Here is a 10,997-nt window from a genome sequence, read left to right as displayed (position 1 = left end):
GGGACTATCTACATGAATTACTTGGGACTTTCTGTGCGGGAGATTTGTCGCTTCTCCCTCATGTATTTATCTATTCATCTATTTATGTCAGTATGGACTTGTGGATATTTATTTTATACTTTGCTTTAGAATTCAACACTATATTATTGGGGTTTTCCCTCAAATTGTTCCAGCTTTGGCCACTGTGAGCTCTTTCAGGTTTGCTCCTTTTTTAAAAAATTAATTTATTTATTTATTTTTAAAGATTTTATGTATTTATTTATTTGAGAGAGAGAGAATGAGCCCAAAGAGGGAGAAACAGACTCCCCACTGAGCAGGGAGCCTGATGCAGGGCTCGATGCAGGGCTCGATCCCAGGACCTTGGGATCATGACCGGAGCCAAAGATAGATGTTTAACCGACTGAGCCACCCAGGCACCCCTCAGGTTGGCTCCTTTAATACCCTTCTCTTTCCCGTCTCCCTGTCTCTCCCCCACCACACACACACACACACACACACACACACACACACACACACTTTTTTTGAGCACTTCCTTATGTCCTGGCACTGTGAAATGGTCCAGGCTCATCTTGTTTGCACACTAGAGCCCCAGTCCTAGAATCAGCCACTTCTCCAAGGAGCCCTAGTTCCTTTTATTGGAGAATGGTATGAGAAACCAAGATCTGGGCACTCAGGTGCCTTTTGATAAGCAAAAGTTACCCATCAAAAATATTGTCAGTCTTGGTGGGATATCTGGGCTTGGAAAAAATAAAAACATACCGATGTTTTCTTTTATAATCCACGTTTTTATTTTTGGTGACTTATTTTAAAAAATCCTTCTCGGGGGGCCCCTGGCTGGCTTAGTTGGGAGAGCATGTGACTCTTGGTCTTAGGGTTGTGAGTTAGATCCCCAGGCTGGGTGTAGAGATTACTAAAAAATAAACTAAAAATTCTCTTAAAAAATCTTTCTTTACTTTAAGGCCTGGAAGATATTCATCAACATTTTCTGTGCAAAAATGTAAGGCTTTGTATTTGACATTTAAGTCTTTATTTTTTTTAAAAGATTTTATTTATTTATTCGAGGGAGAGAGAAAGCCAAGCAGGGGGAGCAGCAGGCAGAGGGAGAGGGAGAAGCAGGCTCCCCACTGAGCAGGGGGCCCAATGTGATGCGTTGGAGGTAGACGCTTACCAACTGAGCCACCAGGGCGCCCCTTTAATCCATCTAATTGATTTTTATTTATGGTATAAGGTAGAAAGCCAATCTTGTCTTTTTTATAAATGGCTGCGATATGATAAAAGTAGAGAGAAAGAGAGAGAGACAGAGAGCACCCAACAGCCTTTGTGCCTAGTTCCTGACACTGAGCTCCTAAATCCTTTGGAATTCTTAGGTGATAAGAAAGTCCTTTCTTCCAAGGAGGCCTTGGTGGTAGCTTTGGGGTGGGGACTGGCCATCAGAAAAAACAAGGCATGACTAGGGAGTTGTAACTTCCAGTCCCATCCCCCAAATTCCAGCAAAGGGAGAGGAGGTAGAGATTGAGTTAATCGCCAATGGCCAATGATCATGCCTGCATAATGGAACCTCTGTAAAAACCCTCATCAGTGGGGTTTGGAGAACTTCCAGGTTAATGAACAAGTACCAGGAAGGTGACACACCTCAAGTCCACAGGGTCAGAAGATCCTGTGCTTGGAACCCTTCCAGACATCGTCCTAGATACCTCTTCATCCGGCTGTTCATTTGTATCCTTTATAACATCCTTTACAATAAACTGGTAATCATAAGTCAAGTATTTCCCTGAGTTCTATGAGCTGTTATAGCAAATTCAGACCTGAGGAGAGGATTTCGAGAACCCCGATTTCTAGCCAACTCAGAATCGTGGGTAACCTGGGACCCACAACTTGAGATTGGTGTCTGAGGTGGTGGGCAGTCCTGTAGGACTGAGCCCTTAACCTGTGGGGTCTGTGCGAACCCAGGATAGTTAGTGTCAAGTCAAATTAAGTGGTAAGCCTTCCAGTTTGTTGCACGGAATTAGAAATTTGCTTGGTGTGGAAACCCACACCGGTGGTGTCAGTATTCTGAACAGAAAACAGACCATAGTGGTGTCAAGCCAGAAAAGGAGGTGGAACTGGGGTCTCAGAATTGCAACTTGGGGAGCACAGATTCCAGAGTAACCAGAAAAAGGGTCCCACTCGTGGGGAAAGCAAGAGGTTTTAATGAGAAAGTAGAAGGGGGTAATAACATAATTTAGATAAAGAAGAAAAAAAACCTGTTAATTTGGTGTTGACTGGTTGCACCACTTTTAATTACTATCTCACTGATTAATCTATCAGTGCTATCAAATGAAACTATTCCCGGCGTGCAGCAGTTAACTTTTCTCTCTTCATAAAATACCAACAGTTTTATGGTTCGAATATCAGTTGTTCTGTTGGGATTTTACGACCAACTGCTTGCAAAACAGTTACTGCTTCTGGCCCAGTTAAAGAGTGCATTAGTTAGAAAGGAAAACGGAGGGGCGCCTGCGTGGCTCAGATGGTTAAGTGTCTGCCTTTGGCTCAGGTCATGATCCTGGGGTCCTGGGATCCAGTCCCACATCGGGCTCCCTGCTTAGCGGGGAGCCTGCTTCTCCCTCTGTCTGCTGCTGCCCCTGCTTGTGTTCTCTCTCTCTCTGTCAAATAAATAAATAAAATCTTTAAAAAAGAAAAAGGAAAAAGGGGGCACCTGGGTGGCTCAGTCGTTAAGTGTCTGCCTTCAGCTCAGGGTGTGATCCCAGCGTTCTGGAATCGAGCCCCACATCAGGCTCCTCCGCTGGGAGCCTGCTTCTTCCTCTCCCACTCCCCCTGCTCGTGTTCCCTCTCTCACTGGCTGTCTCTCTCTCTGTGAAATAAATAAATAAAATCTTAAAGAAAAAAAAAAGAAAAGAAAAGAAAATTTCTAAACAGAATATATAAATGACTAAATCTTAAAGAACCAGGACATGAAAGACAAAATACGCATCAAAAATATAGCATGAAAGAAAGAGGGGAAACAGCAGATTCATCTTAATTTTTTTTTTCAAAAACCAAAAGACACAGTGGAATACCAACAGTCTGCATTTTAACTGAGAACTATCCCGAAAGGGAGACCCATACCATTCATGAAGGTACTGTGATACCAGACTGGTCTGTGGAATGGACGGAGCCTGCCTCTATTCAACCTCCCTGTTCCAAAAATCCACTTCATAAAGTATCCTCAGGTGGAGGAATTACGAAACATTAAATGACAAGAACACATACTATTCATGATCTTGGACCAAAAATCAAAAAACAACCTACAATTAAGTTTCCCATCAGAACTTGCTTCCCAAACTTTGACTCAAGGCTATAACAACAGGCTTAAAGCTGTCCCTTATAAAATTCCACATCTCAGCTCTTCCAAAACCCAGTCTAATCCTTCCCTGGGAGAACTTCCCAATGGCATATTCCTCCACATTTCAGGAAATAAGGAAATCCTGATCTCGAGTTGAATCTTGCCCAGAGGTGAGTGCCCTCCTCCCAGCTCCCAGCAGAGAACTGTGCCTTTGCTATCCCTTCTCCTCCACTAATGGATGCAGTGCCTCTTGATGCCAGGAGGGGGCAGACGCTGCTTCCATCCTCCAAGAGCTTCCCTTGGCGAGGAAGCTGTCTACAGTTCCAAGTATTTCTCCTAACAACCTCTCCAGGAGCTTACTTTATAGCACAGGGCAGGCAATCAATGCATTACAGTGTCATGCCTTGTTCTACACGATGGGGATAAAATAAATTATACAGACACGATTTCTGCCCTTGGGGAGTTTGTATGGGTAAGGGGGTCAAGTAGCCCAAGGGAAGGAACGCAGCAGTGACACTAAAACTAAAAAAACGGAAGTGGGCCTTATTGACTCTGTCGGTAGGTACAGACTTGAACCTAAGAGCAAAGGAGGAACACTGAGATTTTGAGTTGGGATCTAATCTTTCTTTCTTTCCTTTCCTTTCTTTCTTTCTTTCTTTCTTTCTTTCTTTCTCTTTTTAAGATTTTATTTATTTATTTGACAGAGAGAGAGGCAGCGAGAGAGAGAACACAAGCAGGGGGAGTGGGAGAGGGAGAAGCAGGCTTCCCACTGAGCAGGGAGCCTGATGTGGGGCTCGATTCCAGGACCCAAGCCAAAGGCAGATGCTTACAACTGAGCCACCCAGGCGCCCCTGAGATCAGATTTTTCATTTAGAAAGATCACTCTGGGTACTTGGGTGGCTCAGTGGGTTGAGTGTCTGCTTTCAACTGAGGTCGTGATCCCGGGATCCTGGGATGGAGCCCTGGGTGAGGATCCTCGCTCAGCGGGAAGTCTGCTTCTCCCTCTCCCCCTGCCCCTCTCCCCTGCTCATGCTCCCTCTCTCTCTCAAACAAATAAATAACATCAGAAAGAAAGAAAGAAAGAAAGAAAGAAAGAAAGAAAGAAAGAAAGAAAGAAAGAAAGAAAAAGAAAGAAAGAAAGGGAAAGAAAGAAAGAAAAAGAAATAAAGAAAGAGCGAGAAAGAGAGAGAGAAAGGAAGGTAGGTAGGTCACTCTGGGGCACCTGGGTGGGTGGCTCAGTCAGTTAAGCGTTTGCCTCTGGCTCTGGTCATGATCTGTAGGTCCTGGGATCGAGCCCCAGGTCAGACTCCCAGCTCAGTGGGAAGTCTGCTTCTCCCTCTCCCTCTGCCTCTCCCCCTGCTTGTGCTCTGTCTCTCTCTGTCTCAAAGGAATAAATAAAATATTTTTTAAAATAAATACTTAAAAAAAATCCAGGGGAGAATGGCTTAAGCTCAAGAAGGAGAAAAGCAGCTGCTGATATCTAGAAGCTGGCCTAGCACTTCCACCGAGGCCTTGGTATTCTCCTGCTCAACATAATTTCAGAACATCAACATAAGACAAGGCCACTCTGTGATCATAATGGGTCAAGTCAAAACAAGCCCATTCTATAATCATGTCTGAACACAGAAAAAAACATGAACATTGTCCAAATCACAGAAGTCCAAACAGCTCCCTACCCTGCCTCATATGAGTGACTGTTGCTTCTTTACCAATCATAGGTTAGCCTCATTCGACTATAGTCTTCCCTCCTTCTAGATAAGATAGTATTAAGATACCCAATAATAAAACGACGCCACTTCCTGAAAACATCAAATCCAGAGTAAAGCCTCACTTGTTTAAACCCTCCCCAGAATCACCTAACACAAGCCCAGATCCTATAATAAGTTCTTCCTAACACCCTCTTACTGAGACACCCTGTGGTTTCCCAAGGTGTGTGTTCTTCGCTGTAACAAGTAATAAACTTAAGTTGCTCCAATACAAATATGTTCCCAGCAGTCTTTGGCTGGAGAGCATTTACAGTGCATCAGCACTGGAGAAAAGGACCACACTCTGGCTCAGACAATGGAGCAAGAGAGGGCACATTGGAGAAGGAACAGATTGTAGGAAAAGTCAATGAATTCAGTTTGGGACAAGTTGAGCTGTTTATGGGCCATCGCAGTGAAGAAGTCTGGCAGACAGTTAGATACAACAGTGTGCCGTTCCGGAGATCCTGGGTTGAGATGATGCTGGGGACAGGGCAGCATATATATGGTAAATGAGGCCAAGGTGATGGGTAAGTTGGTCTAGGCAGAGCATAGTGAGTGAGAGAACAAGTGGACCTGGGGCAGAACCCTGAAGAATGGGTAGGGACAGATAGTGAAAATGGTCAAGAAGCAAGAGGAGACCCAGGAGAGTGCAGGGTCCCAGAAAGCAAGGGTCAAGAACACTTCAGAAAGAAGGGTAGGTCAACAGTGTCAAAATGCTATTGAGAGGTCAAGAAAGATGGAAATATTGGGGCACCTGGCTGCTTCAGTGGTGGACCATGCAACTCTTGATCTTGGGGTCAGGAGTTCCAGCCCCACGTTGGGTGTGGAGATTACTTTAAAAGGGGGGCTGTGTGGCTCAGTCAGCTAAGTGTCTTGCCTTGGGCTCAGGTCATGATCCCAGGGTCCTGGGATTGAGCTCCCCAGCAGGAAGTCTGCTTCTCCCTCTCTCTCTGCCCCTCCCCTCTGCTCATGCTCTCTCATTTTCTCTGTCAAATAAATCAATAAAATCTTTTTAAAAAATGGAAGTGACTTCTGGGATTAAGTGAATGAGGTCAGTAGTGGCCTCGGTGCAGGGGTGGGTACGGGAGCTGGAATGCAATGGTTAAGGAGAGAATGGGAAGAAAGGACATCCCTGGAATGGGGACACGGCAGTTTCAGAGACTTCTACTTTGTCCTTCCCACTGTGATAGCTCTTTTTCCCAGGCCAAAGACCTGATGTGGGATTACTCCAATTCCAAGTGTATCAACCCTGTTCAACACCCAGGGACCAGGGAAGCAATGCATGGAGTACACAAAGCAAGCTTCTATTCCAGCTCCCACTCCAAAAATTGATGGAATACATTGTCCTCGGATAGAGGACGTAGCCGACGTTAAACTGATAAGAACAGATACCGAGAATCAATACTACCTGTATCAACTCCCCATCATCCCTCCTGTCCCAAACCTTCCTCCCTCAGGTCTACAAATACAGCACATAAATCCATCCCTATACTCGTCAACATCCTCATCTCCCCTGAGACCAGGCTAATCCTTCCCAATGTCACGCTTCACCACAATCCAGATAATTCTGTTATCAAATTGGGACTGTTTCTCCACTGAGGTTACTGGCCAGTCTCGCTTTCCGGGCAAAGCGGTAATTTGCATATCCTCCTCCTCCCTAAAGGGAGGCAGTGCCTCTTGCAGCCACGTGGGGGCAGGGTTGCTCCCTGATCAAACTCGCTAGACCTCTAAGCCAGGAGCTCCTTTGGTATGTAGGGCAATGAATTGGGGCTGGAAAAAGGTCATTCGAAATTTACGGAGATAAACTAATATATATTGAGTCCTTCTTAGTGTCTTGCATTCTGTCAGGCAACAAGGATACAATGATGATTTACTCAGGCATGATCTTGAACCTAAAAGAGTTACAGTGGGAGGCAGGGTGGATCAGGCATGGGGAGGGAGCAGTGGTCAAAAAAAAAAAAAAAAGTGGCAAGGAAAGCAGGGGTCTTAACGGCTATACTGATGGTCTGGTCTTTAGCCTAAAGACTATGGAAGGGCACTTAAGGATTATGAACATATGACCACAAATGTTTTATTTGGAAAGATCTCTCTGCTGCAAAGTGGAGAATGGTTTGATTAGAAGGGAGGAAAACATAGCCAGGGACCCGGAGTAAATGTGTTTGTAAAAACCACAGGAGGGGCAGCTGGGTGGCTCAGTCATTAAGTGTCTGCTTTCAGCCCAGGTCATGATCTCGGGGTCCTGGGACTGAGCCCTTGGTCAGGCTCCCTGCTCAGCTGGGAGTCTGTTCCTCCCTCTCCCTCTGCCCCTCTCCTCCACTCCCACTCCTGCTCTCCCTCTAATAAATAAACTCCAAAAAAACACACAAAAAAACACACAAGATGAATGGCCTGAATTAGGGTAGTGGAAGTTGGGGGCCTGGACAACTGGGTGGAATGAAGAGTGGGTTGAATTCCAGTTTGGAAAACTTGATAAGTTTGTGGACCAACCAAGTGATAACACTCATCTAGAAAGCAACTGGATGTACAGCCATGAAGCTCAGGGAAAAGATCCTGGGCTGGAGTTCTAGGCACAATGGTGGTCATTAAAATCATGGGAGGGGGATGGTTGGGTGGCTCAGTACGTTATGCGTCTCCTTTTGGGCTCAGGTCATGATCCCGGGGTCCTGGGATCAAGTCCCACATTGGGCTCCCTGTTTAGCAGAGAGCTTGCTTCTCCCTCTCCCTCTGCTGCTCCCCTTGCATGTGCTCACTCGCTCGCTCTCTCTGTCAAATGAACGAATAAAACCCTAAAAAAACCCACAAATATTTTATGCAACCTACTAATGAGAGAACAAATAAAATTTAAGCCTGGTTCAAAAGAGAAATCTAGGAAAGGAATATTTTAGAGTCCATCAGTCAAGTACACTGATGCGAATTTGTTCATGGGTAGATATAAAACTGGCTAATGTCACACAAGGCAATCACAGAATTATAAAATAGCCAAATCAAGAGCAAATAGGATGTCCAACAAAAGCGCACACCCCCTAGAAAATCAGAAAAACCCCAGGCTGTGTTGGCCCACTTTACAACATCAAAAGGACACCAAGCAATCACTTTTGCCTCTTTCCAGCTTTCGGAAAGAGGCAATTTTTTTTTTTATAGGGTCAAAAGTAGAGACTAGGTTTGAATCACAGATCTCCCATAGTACCTAAGTGTCCCTGGGTGAGTAACTTGATCTAATACTCAGTTTTTTTATCTGTAAACTGGAAATGGGACTTTTGTGGTTTTCAAGTAGCTTCCACACCCAACGTGGGGCTTGAACTCACGACCCCAAGTCACACCTCTATTGACTGAACCAGCCAAGCACCCAAAAACTATTTTCCAGCTGCGGTAATACTTTATATAAAACACTTAGTATATTACCGTCCCAGGTGCCATGGGACGCAGTTAATGGGTATTAATATTTTTTAAGGTTTATTTATTTATTTATTTGAGAGAGAGAATGAGCACACAGTAAGGAGGGATAGGAGAGAGAGAATCGGAGAATCTCAAGCAGACACCCAGCTGAGCAGGGAGCTGGATTCAGGACTCCGTCTCCTGACCCTGAGATCATGACTGGAGCCGAAGAGTCCGAGGCTTAACCAACTGAGCCACCCACACGCCCTGGATGTTAGTATATTAACATTAAACAACATCCACTAATTGTTCCATCTCGTCGTTCTCATTTCTCATTACTTGACAGACACTCCAGCCTTTTTGTCCTGGTCAAGCAAATGTTTTACACATGCGTGCGCGCGCACACACACACACACACGTTTCATTTAATTTGACTACTACATTCTTCACTCGCGGAACAATCCCCTTTCTTATTCAAAGGAAAAAATGTTCAATGTTCATTTATTCCACGGATAATGAAACTTGCGTTATTTCCACCAAACTTCAGTCTACCTTTGACATACACAAAATCCCCCCGGTTCTGTTTTAAAAATCGTACTCACAACCTGTCATGTTACCTACAACTCAATGAGCACAGCCCAGCGCTCCCATGCTTCTACCCGCAACACTCTACCCCAGGTGCCTCTGCCCTCCATTTCCTTCAGAGTGCTGCACAAATGTCACCCTCATCAGGACATCAGGAAGGCCCTCTTCGAGTGACATGACAATCTCTCCCTTTGACCCCAGCACTCCCTCTCTCCTTCCCTGCTTAACGTTTACCATAGCATTTAACTCTACTTGAGGTATTGTTTCTCTGTGTCTATCCCCAGAATATAAGCTCCAAGGGAGCATAAGGGGACTGTCTGCTTTGTTCCTTGCTGTATTTTCTGTGCTAGCAGGTGCTCAACAAATAAATATTAGTAGAATAAATATTAACTGAATATCACCTATGATCTTCAACGGCCAAGAACACTGCCTTGTTTGGTGCTTATTCCCCTGAACCCCTTTGGAGCTTCCAAAAAGAGAATCCCCAGCCTTCTAGTCACTACACAAGAGGTTGCAAACTCACGCTTTGACCCACAGACATACTTCGATCAGCTTCTTCGACTGAGTCAGTCAGGTACCCTCACATCTTCTATATATTTTGTTACAACTTTTCAATCATGTATTTGAACAAGCAATTAATATTTGCTGAATAAATTTATTCCAGTCCCTAAATGTATTCAAACTGGAATTCTCTCAGTTGTGCATACTTATTATGTTACCCTGGGACACACACAGGGAAAACGTTGTCCCGGAAGGAGCAACAATTGGTTTGGCAGGGGAAGGGGCAGAAAAATCTCAAGATATTAAAGAGGTTTCTGGCCCTCCAAAGGGCCATTGTACATAAGCAAATACACAGTATATCAGTGGTATTAAAATGTCATGAGTGGGATTGGAGGGAGAAATGTCTTTTTAAGGCTCCTGGGGAGGGGGAGACGATAATGACGACAAAAAGACTGAGAAACAGTACCCAGGGGTCATTCCATTTGTTTCCTGTGCATTTTTGCCTGCTCCCTGATTACCTCGAGCAGGAACTGTGAGATGAGACCAGTAGAGCCGTGGTCAGAAGTGCGGGCATAGAATCAAACTGCCTGGATTTGCAGACTGCTTAAATGTTTAACACCCAGAAAGTTACTTAACCTCCTTAGACCTCACGTTCCTCATTTGTAACATCACCTTAATACCCTCCTCCCCAGGTTGTAATATTAGGTGAGGTCATACGTAGGAGCACATAGTCAGAGCTTAGTCAGTGTTTCCAAAACCTGCAAGTACACTAGGTGCTTACCACAAATTACCGATGAACCACGCTAGGGGGGAGTGCAAGCATCTCCGTAAAAAGTCTTCACACCTAGGGTTCCTTCGCTATAAAATGGGGCTAGTTATGGGCTATCTTGGGATTTGGGAGAACTAAAGTAATCAATTCGTGTAGTGTACTTAAACCAGTGCTTCCAATGATAGCGAATATTAGCCCAACTACAAGCCAAGCTCCTAGCGACAGTGGACCAGACAGCAGATCATAGGTGGGCGCCCAGGAAAAATCAGACCCTGTCGGAAGACTCAAGCAAAGCACTTACGGCCTGATTCACTCTCCCGAAATGGCTTCATGCAAAGGACCTCCCCCCAGTCGCCCGCTACTAAGGGACCCTGCGCACCAGTCCTGGAAGGCGCGCTGGGCGGCAGGCGTGCGACCGAGACGACAGCGGTCGAGGCTTCAGGAGGTTCGGGATCCGTGGAGGCGGAACCTGCACACCGCTTTAGGGTGTGTGTGGGTAAGGGGGGGTGCTCAGGGAAGGGGGGGGTAGACAGCCATGACTGAGGCATAGCATCGCCCACCACAGGTGTGCGAAGCCGAGGCGTCGGCGTTCGCGTCCCAGAGACAGCCGGCGGTACAGACCCCCAGCAGACAGGACCGCCCGCGCGCTTCCCTAAAGCGCATGCGCGTCTTTTTCGCGCCCCCCCCCCCCCCCCCCCCC

General features: G+C 45.7%; 1 non-coding gene across 1 annotated transcript; it reads right to left on the bottom strand.

The window, feature by feature from the left end:
• Positions 1–3,094: 3,094 nt before the first annotated feature.
• LOC121104834 lies at positions 3,095–3,284 on the bottom strand. Its single transcript, XR_005837213.1, has one exon. It is a non-coding gene; the product is annotated as a U2 spliceosomal RNA (small nuclear RNA).
• Positions 3,285–10,997: the final 7,713 nt, after the last annotated feature.

Source organism: Ursus maritimus, unplaced genomic scaffold (assembly GCF_017311325.1).
Source record: "Ursus maritimus isolate PB19 unplaced genomic scaffold, ASM1731132v1 scaffold_23, whole genome shotgun sequence".
Lineage (NCBI taxonomy): Eukaryota > Metazoa > Chordata > Mammalia > Carnivora > Ursidae > Ursus > Ursus maritimus.
The sequence above is the reverse complement of the archived record's forward strand: the minus strand, read 5'-3'. Positions and strand labels throughout refer to the sequence as shown.